General features: G+C 39.7%; 1 protein-coding gene across 1 annotated transcript in view; it reads right to left on the reverse strand.

The window, feature by feature from the left end:
• COL4A6 (collagen type IV alpha 6 chain) overlaps positions 1 to 13133 on the reverse strand; it is a 323388-nt gene that overhangs the window by 167447 nt on the left and 142808 nt on the right. The gene's annotated exons all lie outside the window — the stretch shown is intronic.

Genomic DNA, 13133 nt, shown 5'->3' on the forward strand with positions numbered 1-13133 from the left:
TTAATTATAATGGCCTTCACAGCTTTTTAGTTGATATTACAAGGTATACCATATACTTAGAGCAAGATTTTTCATTATTGAAAACGGATATTAGCCCATATTTCAAATAATCTTCTTGATTATTATTGCATTACTTTTCAGATGATTTCTTGTCATGTGTAATTAGATCATCATGGCTTTTACCTCATAATGAGGCTAATCAAAAACTCATTGTAGGAGAAGAAATGTGAGCTGTGCCATTTTTGTGTGCTTACATTATTAGTATTATCTTCAATATGTGGTTTATTAGCAGCAATCTTCTTAAGTCGTTTGCCCAATTTGTGAGGATTAATGCAGTTAGAAAATATAATCCATAAATCCACCTAAGTGAATCTAAGGAGACAACCATATACACACAGGAGAAAAAGTGAGGGTCTTAAGATCACCCCTTTCATTTTGTGGATACCTCACTCTTCCCGCCGGATACTTTCTTATATATATATTTTTAAGATTTATTTTTCATTGGAAAAGCAGATATACAAAGAGAAGCAGAGACAGAGAGGAAGACCTTCCATCCGCTGGTTCACTCCCAAAGTGGCCACAATGGCCAGAGCTGAGCTGATCCGAAGCCAGAAACCAGAAGTTTGTTCCAGGTCTCCCAAGTGGGTGCAGGGTCCCAAGGTTTTGGGCCATCATCTGCTGCTTTCCTAGGCCACAAGCAGGGAGCTGGATGAGAAGTAGAGCAGCTGGGATACGAACCAAAGCCCATACTGTATCCTGGCATCTGCAAGGTAAGGACTTTAACCCGGCTACCACTCTGGGCCCAGGATACTTTCTTTATCTAATATACTTTATTTATTTATTTGAGAAGCAGAAGGGATTAAGAGACAGAGAGTCAGCCACTGGCTCACTTCCCAAATGACCAGGGTTAAAGTTGTGAGCCAAGAACTCAAATCTAGCTTTGCCAGGGTGGGATGGCAGGAACCACTGTTGACTCTCAGGGTCTGTATTAGTAGGTAAGCAGAATCAGGAGATACATACTCCAATGTGGGATCTGAACATTGCAATTAGCATTTTTTTAAGATTTTTTATTTTTTATTTCAAAGTCGGATATATACAGAGGAGGAGAGACAGAGAGGAAGATCTTCCGTCCGATGATTCACTCCCCAAGTGAGCCGCAACAGGCCGGTGTGCGCCAATCCGAAGCTGGGAACCAGGAACCTCTTCCGGGTCTCCCACACGGGTGCAGGGTCCCAAGGCTTTGGGCCGTCCTCGACTGCTTTCCCAGGCCACAAGCAGGGAGCTGGATGGGAAGTGGAGCTGCCAGGATTAGAACTGGCACCCATGTGGGATCCTGGGGCGTTCAAGGCAAGGACTTTAGCTGCTAGGCCATGCCGCCGGGCCCCGCAATTAGCATTTTTACACCAAATTACCATTACACCAAATGCCTGCTCCCTTAGAGAGCCTCTATTCAACAAGCAGGTTGGGGACAGCCCTAGCTGGGGAGGACGACAATGATAATACAGATATGTATTACAGATATGAGAGGCTTAACAATAGTAACAATACTCACACAGTACTTACATAGCACTCCAGAGTTTTATGTACTTTGCCAAAATTCAATCACTTAATCCAAACCTTAATTTCCTTTCATTTTCTCAATTCAAATGTAAAATATAAGTTTTAACATTCCCTTAAGATTCTATGAGTTAATTTGCATACTCCTACTCCTCATTTTCAGAGATTACTGACCAAGCAAGAGTGTCTGAATAAGTGGCTTGCTTCTATAAAGTACAACACAGCAACTCTTTTCTGAGAGCTTGCCTGCTGTGGTTTGCATATGTAATGACTGATGATAAAATAAAAAAAAAACAGAAACAGGAAGTGGAGTGAAAGGTGACACTGGAAACAACGACATGTAACTGAATCCAGAGGGGAAAACTGGGAGGGGAGCCATGATAAGGAAAAGAGGACTAGGGGGTACAGAGCTAGAAATACTGAAGCAAAGGGGAGGGAAGTCTAGAGGGAAAGAATGCGGACGTCAGAAAAAAGAAAGAGAACAAGGAGAAAATGTGGTAAACATCCAGCAAGGGAAGATGAGCTCAGGCTCCAGGGGAGAATATACCAGAAGTTGACATGCAAGGTACTTACCCGTATCTTGCTATCTGATGTCTCTGGTATATGGATTAGCAGGAAGAGTACAAGGAGGTGAATGGTCCCTAAATATTTGTGATTTGTATACACAGTTCCTTCCCTGGTATGCAGTCAGCATGTCTCCTCCTCTCATCAGAGTCAAATGCAATTCAAATAGCAATTTGAAAAGTCAGTGCACACCTTAAGAGTCAGTTTCTAAGGCAAGAACTATGCTTGGCAAGGTCAGGAAGATTTGTAGGGTTTTATACAAGATATTGTTGTTTTGGGCTGACACTATAACTCAGCAAGCTAATCCTCTTTCTGCAAGTACCAACATACTATACAGGCACCAATTTGTGGGAAAGTGGAGGAGGACGGCCCAATCCCTTGGGAACCCTCAAGAGGGAGACCTGGAAGAGGCTCCTGGCTTTGCATTTGCTCAGTTCCAGTCAGTGTGGCCATTTGGGGAATGAACTAGTGGATGGGAGAACTTTCTTTTTGTGTCTCTCCTCTGTGCAAATGTGCCTTTCAAGCTAAACAAATAGATTTTTTTTTAAATTAAAAGAAGTTGCTGTGTCTCTTTTCTAATCACACTGTTCAAATGAGCAGTGCTGGGAAAGAAACACTGCATTCCTCCAGGAGCACAACCCTAGGAGCTTGCATGGTAAAGAAACCACAGCAAATGAGCTACATCTAATGCAGCTGCCAAGATCTTACCTACAGGGTAGAACACTGTCAAACACCACCCTCAATATCTTGCTGCAACACTAGAAAGCATGATAAGACACTCCTGGGGCAAGGTACCAGCATGCCATGGTAAAGTGGTGTCTGATTCACATGTTTGGGGTGGTGGGGCCTTCAAGATCACACAGGCCCTTTATTTCTTCACTTATGGATTAATTCATACCTAGAAAGGGATGACACTAGTTTAAATTCATCCAGTTGGCAAAACTCCAGCCTAAATTCATCCAGTTGGCAAAACTCCAGCCTAAATTCATCTAGTTGGCAAAGCTCCAGCCTAAATTCATCTACTTGGCACAGCCCTTTGGTCTCTGAAGAACTGAAATAGGGCTCTTGAATCCCCACTGTATTTATCTGCTTCTCCAGCTCCTTAGTTCCTCTCTAGCAGAAACCTCCTGCACTTCTATAGAAAAGATATGTTCCACAAATCTCATACTGTCCTGGTAGGACCAGAAATGACTAAGACAACTGTGACCATCTGCTTGGTTACAATTCCATATTGAATTGGTGCAGACACTGAGAGTTTTTTTTTAAAGATTTATTTATTTTTATTGCAAAGTCAGATATACAGAGAGGAGGAGAGACAGAGAGGAAGATCTTCTGTTTGATGATTCACTCCTCAAGTGACCGCAACGGCCGGTGCTGTGCTGATCCAAAGCCAGGAGCCAGGAGCCAGGAGCTTCCTCCAGGTCTCCCACACAGGTGCAGGGTCCCAAGGCTTTGGGCCATCTTTGCCTGCTTTCCCAGGCCAAAGCAGGGAGCTGGATGGGAAGTGGAGCTGCCGGGATTAGAACTGGTGTCCATATGGGATCCCGGCAAGTTTAAGGCATGGACTTTTGCCACTAGGCGAAGCCACTGGGTCCCAGACACTGAGTTTTAATATTACTATCCGTTATCTCCGGACTTGAATAGTCAGTCATATTTAAGGATTCAGGGACCCTTGTTTTTCTACCTCCCTCCACTACTATCACCCAGTGGCTACATGACAGGCTTTCCTCTACTGTCCAAGAAAGAGAGCAAAGGGACACTCAAGACCACTATTTGTGCACAAGGTTAAAAGGCTTGAAGCAAATGGGTTCATGGAAAGAGGGGGTAGAATCACTGTCAGAAAATAAATTTAACAATGCCTTCGTTGTTGACCAATGACCTCATCTTGGAGGAAGAATGAAATGTTAATAGCAAAACACCAAGTTCCTGTGTCAGCACACACAGAGTAAGAAGGAATAAACAAGGGAAGACGAGGGCAAAAAGATGAGTCAAGGAGAGCAGAATTCCAAAGCAAACTACCAGAATAAGCATGCGGGATCCTATCACTAACAGGATCTCAAAAAAATGGCAATGATCATCCTGGCTCTTTGCCTTTGTTTAGCAGCAGTGATCCAGCTGTAGATACATGACTCCCACTGGTTTCGGTGTGACCCAATAGATAGATCTGGGATTACACTCATGCAAATCTGATTAGTACATTGGTCAATCTTTCATTTAAATAGTTTATAATGCCTATTTCTCTTGCAGAGTTTAAAAAGATCTCATATAAATGAAGACACATTGGAATTGAATCACATTACCAAGCAAATGGACCTAAAAAACATTTTTGGAACATTTCACTCAACAGCTACACATTCTTCTCATCAGCACATGGATCATTTTAAAGGACAGAACACATCATAGGCCGCAAATCAAGTATCAGCAAATTGCAGATGATTGAAATCATACCATGTATCTTCTTAGATCTTGAAGGAATAACACTAGAAGCCAATAAGAACAATGGACACTTATAATCACTTTGAAATTTAATAACATGCTACTGAATGATTAATGGATCACTGAAGAAATTAAAAAGTACATCAAAACTTCCCTGAAATAAATGAAAATCGAAACACAACATATCAAAAACTATGGGATAGCTATGTGAAGCCATATTAAGTGTATGCATTAAGTGCTTACATTAAAGAAACAGAAATTTTTGAGTGCTTTCCCAGGCCACAAGCAGGGAGCTGGATGGGAAACAAGGCTGCCGGGATTAGAACCAGCGCCCATTTGGGATCCCCACGTGTTCAAGGCAAGGACTTTAACTGCTATGCTATCGTGCCAGGCCCTTGTCAATCCATTTTAAAATAGGGTGGGACTCTGCCAAACTCTTTTTATGAGACCTCCATTCCTTTGATACCAAAACCAAAGGCATGACAGTAAATATAACTACAGACTTATTTCCCTAATGAAGATAGATACAAAGATTCTCAGCATACACCATGATTAATTTGGATTTATCCAAGAAATCCAAGAGTGGTTCAACACTGGTAAATCAATCAATGTCCTAAATCACATCAATAAAATGAAGATCAAAAATCATATGATCATCTTAATATATGTAGAGAAAGCATTTGATAAGATTCAATACCCCTTCATGGTAAAAATTCTCCATGAGTTAGGTATAGAACAAAAATTTCTCAAGTTATAAAGGCTTTTATCACAAAACAACAGTCAATATCAGACTGAATGGGAAAAGATGAAAGCATTTCCTCTCAGGTCTGGAACAAGATAAGGATATCCTCATCCACCATCTTTCTTCAATACATTACTGGAAGTTTCACCGAAAGTAAGGATAAAGAACTAAAGGGTATCAAAACCGGTAAAAAGAAGTCAAATTATCCATGTTTGCAGGTGACTTGATATTGTATATGGAAAACCTAAATACTCCACCAAAAAACTGTTAGAATTGATCAATCAATTCCGTAATGTTACAGATTACAAAATAAACAAAAAAGTGGCTTTTTGTATGTTGATGAATCCACTGAGACAGAAATCAAGGAAGAAATCCCATTTATAATAGACACAAAATATCAAATATTTAGGGATAAATTTAACCAAGGAATTGAAAGCTACTTTAATGAAAATGATCAAAGTTTGATGAACAAAATCATCAAGGATAGAAAAAAAATGGAAAGATATACTTTGCTCATGGATTGGAAGAATCAATACCACTAAAATATCTAGACTACATTAAAGCAACCTACAGATTCAATGTAATCCCTACCAAAATACCAATGATAAGAAAAAAAAATACCAGGATAAGAAAAAACAATCCTGAAATTCATAAGGAATCACAAAAGACCTAGAATAACCAAAGCAATTCGGAATAAGAAAGGTCAAGCTGGAAGCATCGCAATACTTAGCTTCAAAGCATACTACAAACCCATAATAATTAAAATAGCATAGTACTGGTATAAAGACTGATAGATAGAGCAATAGAATAAAATGAAGTCCAGAAATTAATCTTCATACATATAGATAACAGAGGAGTAAGGATAATCCCTTCAACTAATAGCGCTGGTAAAACTGGATGTACATATGTAGAGGAACAAAATTAGATCCATATCTCTCAGCATATAAAAATCAACTCAATATGAGTCAAAGACATAAATGTAAGGCCAGACAGTGACTATAAAGGTTGCTGGAGGCCCTGCGTGATAGCCTAGTGACTGAAGTCCCCGCCTCTCATGCTCTCATGCTCTTGTTCTGGTTCTAATCTCTGCGGGCCCCACTCCCCATTCAGCCCCCTGCTTGTGGGAAAGCAGTTGAGCATGGCCCAGAGCTTTGGGACCCTGCACCTGCGTGGGAGACCAGGAAGAGGCTCCGGACTCCTGGCTTTGGATTGGCTCAGCTCTAGCCATTGTGCCCATTTGGGGAGTGAATTGACGGATGGAAGATCTTCCTCTCTGTCTGCTTCTCTCTGTATATCTGACTTTCCCATAAAAATAAAATAAATCTTTAAAAAGTTGTTGGAATAAAATGTAGGGGAAACACTGCTAAAAAACAGTGTAGGGGAAAATAACTTCTTGGATAAGACCCCTAAAGCACAGGCAACAAAAGCAAACCTAAATAAGCAGAACAATGTCAAACTCAGCTTTTGCAAGGCAAGGGACATGGTCAATAGAGCAAAGAAACAGCCAGAAGAATAGGCAAAAATACTATCTGACAAATGTTTAATATCCTGAATGTCACAGCAGCCTTAAAAATTCAATAACAAATAGGAAAACGAATCCAGTTGTGAAATGAACAAAGGATTTCAACAGATATTTCTCAAAAGAAGAAATACAAATGACCAACAAATAGATGAATAATGCTAAACATCACTAACCATCAGGGAAATGCAAATAAAAAATCATAAGACTATCACCTCACCCCTGGCAGAATGGCTAATATCCAACACACAGAGTAAGAAACACTGGCAAGGAAGTGGAGAAAGGTAAAAGGTGATACATTTTTTTTGGGAATGTACATTAGTGCAGTCACTGTGGAAAACACTGTGGGGATTTCTTAAAAGAACTAGAAATGGACTTGCCATATGGTCCATCAATCGCACTACTGGATATGCACCCAAAGGGTTTGAACACAATGAATAAAAGTGATGCCTGAACCACCATGTTTATAGCAGTTCTGTTCATAATAGCCAAAACATGGAATTAATTAAGGCGTCCATCATCAGATAAATGGACAAAGAAAATGTGGTATATATACACAATTAAATATTATTCAGCTCTTAAAAAGAACAAAATTCTACCAGTGCTGTAAAATGGAGGATATCATAGTGAGTGAAATAGCTAGGCTTAGAAAGACAAATACTACATGTTCTCTCATATAGGTGGGAGCTAAAATTATAAAAATAAATAAATAAGAAAAAAAAATAAAGAAATGTCTGTGTATATCTATGTTGCCACAAATACAATTTTGTGAAATTTTGTTTCATACCTTTGTGAAACTATTGGTTAAGAATGTTATAGTACTATATTTTTCATGATTTGTGATTACTTTATAATTCACTCTATATGGATGAAATGGCCATTTTTCTATTCAAATATTGCTTATAGCCATTGTTTGTGCTCCCACTAATCTAATGTCCTTTTGCTTTTCACTTGTTAAACTTTTTACTCCATAAAGTATTTAGCCTTTTACTATGCTGTAAGTCAGGAGTATGTTGTCTGATGGGAGGGAGCGGGAGAAGGAGGAGGAGGCGGCTAAGAATGTTATTGTCTTCTTAGACTTATATCTATTCTGTTAACTATTACTTAAAATTTACAGAATTTCTTAAATAAACTGTTAACTATTAATTAAAATTTACAGTAATTTTTTAAAAGAAAAGTCATAAGACTACGGAGAGCAGCCAAGTAAACAGATTACTGCAACTGAGCATGACAGAAATGATGATAAAAGCAGGTAACCACACAGCTGGGCTTGCGGCCTAAGAAGTTAAACTGCTGCCTGTGACTCTGGCATCCCAATGGGCACTGATTAAAGCCCTGGCTGCCCTATTTCTGACCTAGCTTCCTGCTAATGGGCTGGGAAAGCAATGTAAGATGATGACTCAAACGTTTGAGCCTTTATCCCCATGAGAGAGAACCAGAGTAAGTTTCTAAATCCTGGCTTCGACCTGGACCAACCCTGGCTGTTATGGCCATCTAAAGAATGAACCAGAGAGCGGACAATTTCTTTCTCTCTGCACTTCTACCTCTCTCTCTCTCTCTCTCTCTCTCTCTCTCTCTCTCTCTCTCTCTCTCGTCTCTTCCTTCAACTAATTAAATAAACGAACAAATCTTTAAAAAGAGTAGACAATCCCAGCCTTGTGGATCTTGGAAAGGTTCATGACAAAGTGAAGTCTGCATTCAGTTTTAAAGGGTGACTAAATCAATTCAGCAGAGAAATGGTAGAGTTAGTAGAAGGATAGGTATGGGTAAAGGGGGGAGCAGACATAAAACATGCAATATGTTTAACACCAGGTTCTGGGAACTGTGAAGAATTCAAGTGCATGTCCAAGTTTTAAAAAAAAAGCTTTTGTTTTGTTTCCTGCAATCAGAGGAAGCTTCCAGATGATGAGAGAAACTCTTGCTGAAGTAGTGAAGGGTTAGGTCATGGACTTTGTAAGAATTAAGATTTTATCATCAAATCTGCTGTGAACCAGGGCAATTTTAACTGAGTCTCAGCATATTTGTGCTTACAAAAGCAGAGAGAAAATAGTTGGACGTGTGACTGGAGTCTGGGAGATAAGTCTGAAGACTACTTTGGCACTGTAGACATGAGATGATACAGGCTTGGGGTAAGTGCTTGACACAGTGGTTAAGATACTGCGTGGCATGTCTGCGTCCCATATTGAGTGCCTGGGTTCAGGTCTGGGTTCCGCTTTTGACTCCAGTTTCCTCCTAATGCACATGCTGTGAGCCAGCAGATAATGGTTTAAGTAATTGAGTCACTGTCAGTTATGTGGGAGACCTAGACTGAGTGGCTCCTGATTTTGGTCAGGCCCATTTCCTGCTGTTTAAGGCATTTGGAGAGTGAATTGGTGGAGGAAGGTTGATTGATTTCCTATCTTCCTTTTTTTCAAATAAGTTAAAGGAAATGAAATGGTACAATTGAAAAAATCAATCAATAGAAAAGTGGATGGGTTTTAGCTTTATTTTAGAAGACACACAAGAGTTGATGTGAAGCATTGGAGTTGGTGCTAGAGAAGGGAAAGAGAAGATATGAATTACTCCTAGATTTCTGGTTTGTACTAAGTGCTTGGTGATAATATTTGTTAATATAGGGAATTCATATTGAGGATTTGAAAAGAAGTCTGTTTGTTGGCAGCTACTTACTGATTTCTGTAGGAGACAGGTCTGTGGAGTCAGTGAAATGCAAGCAAGCTACCAGAAAGAAATTTGACGATTCTTAACCTGAAGCTCAGGAGAAAGTACTGAGAGTTACAGCTAGAGATTTAATAGCTATCATTGAACGAATGGCCACACTCCCTTCAGTCTATGAAACTATGCATGAAGAGGAAAACTGTGGGATGTGAAATGAAGATAAAACCCTGGGGTTTCTCAAAGTAGGAAAAGAACAAAGAAAGAAACATGAAACTTGAGGGAACATAGAGTTTCAGGAAAGAAAGAGGTATCTAATGCAGTGGGGACATCATAGAAGATAAAGAATGAAAACCATCCATTGGATACAGCAGCCAGTGCCGGTTAGTGGTGATTTGTGTTAGCAATGAGGCCTGCTTACAAGAGAGTTGATCAGTCACTGGGCAAGAAAAGCATGAAGCCCTAGGGTGGCTAGCACCAGGCAGGACAGCATGTGCAACATGAGCTTTCTTGTTGGCACAGTAGAGGATGAGGAGGACATTACAGTGTGTGTGTGTGTGTGTGTGTGTGTGTGTGTGTGTGTTAGTGGTTGGTCAGGACAGGTACACTATGGATTACACAGGGAGGAGGGAAAAACATACATAAAAACTGCCAAATACAAGGGAAAAGAAAAGAAAGTCCTCTTTGCAGCTATGGCATCAATCAATGGACACAAGGGACATTAACTGTTGGCTGAATGAGAATAATATGAAGGACTAGTGGTTAATACATCTGGGCTCTGGAATTCATGGGAAACACTTATCGTGGCCATGAGGAAGCAGGATGTAGGCAGAAGACAAGGCATTAAGAAATCCGGCCTCAGTTTCAGATGGAACTCAGCTAGCCTCATAAACGTTCAAGCTGGAACAGAGCCTCCCAAGCCATAAAGCAAGGGACAAAACAGCCCTCACCTAGAGGAAAGTCTAAACAGTTCATGTTGGTTTTGGATTATCTTTGCTAAAGCTCCTATAGATGTCATGGAAAATGAGGAGCTCACCGTGCTGCACAGAAACATCAGAACATTGTTCAAACAGGGGAAATTGAAACAATATCAAGGAACATTAGGTTCAGAAGAAAGCAAGCAGCTTCATTGTGTTGCCTCAGTTTTGAACAAATACACACTGATGGAGTGTAATGTTTTCAAATGCAGGAGAGGAAATAGAGAAGGGATGGAAATGTCAACCTCAAATGTTGGCTCAATCAAATGGTAGGGATAGAGAACTCAAAAGAATAGTTATTTCAGATAATAAACCCCACCCATTAAGAAAGAAAACAGGAAGTCAAGTATTAAATACATATCTAAATGCTTGGGATGGGGAAGGAGAAATACTACATTTATCAGTAGGTGGTGTGTCATTTTTTGAAGTTCTGCTAAAGCAAGATAAGTGTTTTGCTACTAACAAGTTATTGATCTTGACCGAGTATCAATTTGTTTCATATAGTTGGTAATATTGTCTCTGAGAGAAGAGACTTTGAAAAAGACAAAGCAGTGCACCAACGTTAGACAAGGCTTTAACCAAGTAGGGCAGAAACTTGTGTAGACATCGGTTTGAGATCATTTCAGTCAAATAGGGTTGGGCTGTAGTTTTGCAGGAGTGCTAGGTGTTGTGTAAATGTCCTAGCCAGCTCAAGAGGTCTTTGGCAAAGGAAAAGTACACACTGCTCAATGAGCTATGTGCTTGGCATCTCCCCCAAGGCAGGAGGTGGGCTTATTGAGGACTGTAGTATTGCTCAGGGATGACCCAACATTCCGTTCCCCTCCAAGCTTGAGAACAGACTGAAATCCCAACAGGGTGCTCTGTTCATCTAAGGAAAACAGTCTCAAATCTTTCTGACATGTGCACAAAAGGGGTCATCCTGCACGGTCAATAGTGCTGTGGTGAGTTCAAACAATCCTGCGTGGCCCTGGGAATGTAGGTGGGGAGGGAAAATGGCTAAATCAGATGTGGTGGTATGGGCTGCATCATGTAGTCATGTTCACAGACTTGTCCTGTAAGCACTGGGCTCCTTATCTGGGAAATAAGACACACTTGCATTTGGCTCATAAAATACAGCTTGGTCTAATACAGTATGTTGACAAACATTCTCACAAATTCCAGATGTCACAAATAAACTTTCAGGAACACGTTTAACTGTGTACATTCTGTGTCTTGAAGAAAACAGTCTGAAGTGGTAATCATTTTATTCCTCCATCCCTTATTCCTTTAACTATTCAAATATTTTCAAAAGAGAAGACAGACTAAGGCTCCAGGAAAAAAAAATCTATTGCCCTTTATGTTTAAAGACTAAAATGTTAGCCAGGGCTTGAGCCATTTGCCTGGTGTATACCAAGATCAGTCCATCCATATAAGATTTGCTGTTATTAAAGGTTCCTGAATCTAACAGATAGTCCAGGGCATTTTCTCAGTTCCCTGATTTCTGAGTCTAGTAGCTTCCACAGCAGTCCTTCTACCAAATCCCTCAGGAAATGTCCCTTTAGTCAGATTGCAACTGTTTCCACTTGGGATTTTTTTTTGTCATATACTTGGAGAAGTAAAGTAAGTAGGAACCATCATTCAAGAAGGGGGGTTATAGTAAAATGTCCAGGAAATTCATGCAACAAATATCAACTTCCAATGAATATGTTAAAAGACACTTAAGCTAATATGTACTAAGGAAATTTAGTTTATTCTTACTCATCACAATAGCAAAAGATTCAACCAAGGGCTTGGAGACATGGGCACACATAAACAATGAAGAGGTTTTGTTGGGGAGTAATTTGGCAGTAGCTTTAAAAATGAAAAAAAGAAACATCTATTACCTTTATATATGATAATTCTGATCCTTAGATATGTTTGGGATCAGGACAAAGAGACCCATTCAGAAATTTCCACTGTAGCATCGCCAGTTTATAAACCACCAGAAATATGGAGACAGCCCAAATTTCCATCAAATGGGGAATGACTGAATGCAATTTTTGTATATAGAGGGAAATATCTTAAGGATATAGTAAGTGAAAAAAGGCCAGGAAAAGTTCATAAAAGAAAAGTATTTTTTTACATATGTATACATATGAAGGGTTTTTAGAAAGTTCATGGAAATGTACATGCTACTTAAAAATGATGCAGGGATTGAAAATGTTTTGCATCAAAACACATTTATATTTTAATTTCATTTCTACAAATTTTTAAGGATTCCTTCTATCTCTGGTTATACACAGAAACAGACAAGAGTTCTCCAGTGAGAGCACCAAGGGACACTTGTTTGTCTCTACTGATTCCATATTGTTTAAGAACGCAATCATATATTTATTGTACAATTAACTTTTCATAAAATGTGTCCTGCTTGTAGATCAGAGGTTAGGGCATAAGTCTTAGTGGCTACAGTGTATACACTTCCTTCAGAGGTTGCAGTGGGTAAGCAGGTGAGTAAACAGGCACACGAAATCAAAGGACCCACATGATAGACCGGAATATCTCCTCACTTTGCTACGTGATTCTGAGAAGCCATTTTACTTCAGAGTTCGTTCCTTCTGTAGAATCACTGGACAAGATGAGAAGCTTTCATTTTTTTATGATCCCCTAAGTCTGTGTCTTTAATGTATAATAGGTCTGATCTCTTTTGATGAAGAGATGGCTTTTTATT

This window comes from Ochotona princeps, chromosome X, assembly GCF_030435755.1.
Source record: "Ochotona princeps isolate mOchPri1 chromosome X, mOchPri1.hap1, whole genome shotgun sequence".
Taxonomy (NCBI): Eukaryota; Metazoa; Chordata; class Mammalia; order Lagomorpha; family Ochotonidae; genus Ochotona; species Ochotona princeps.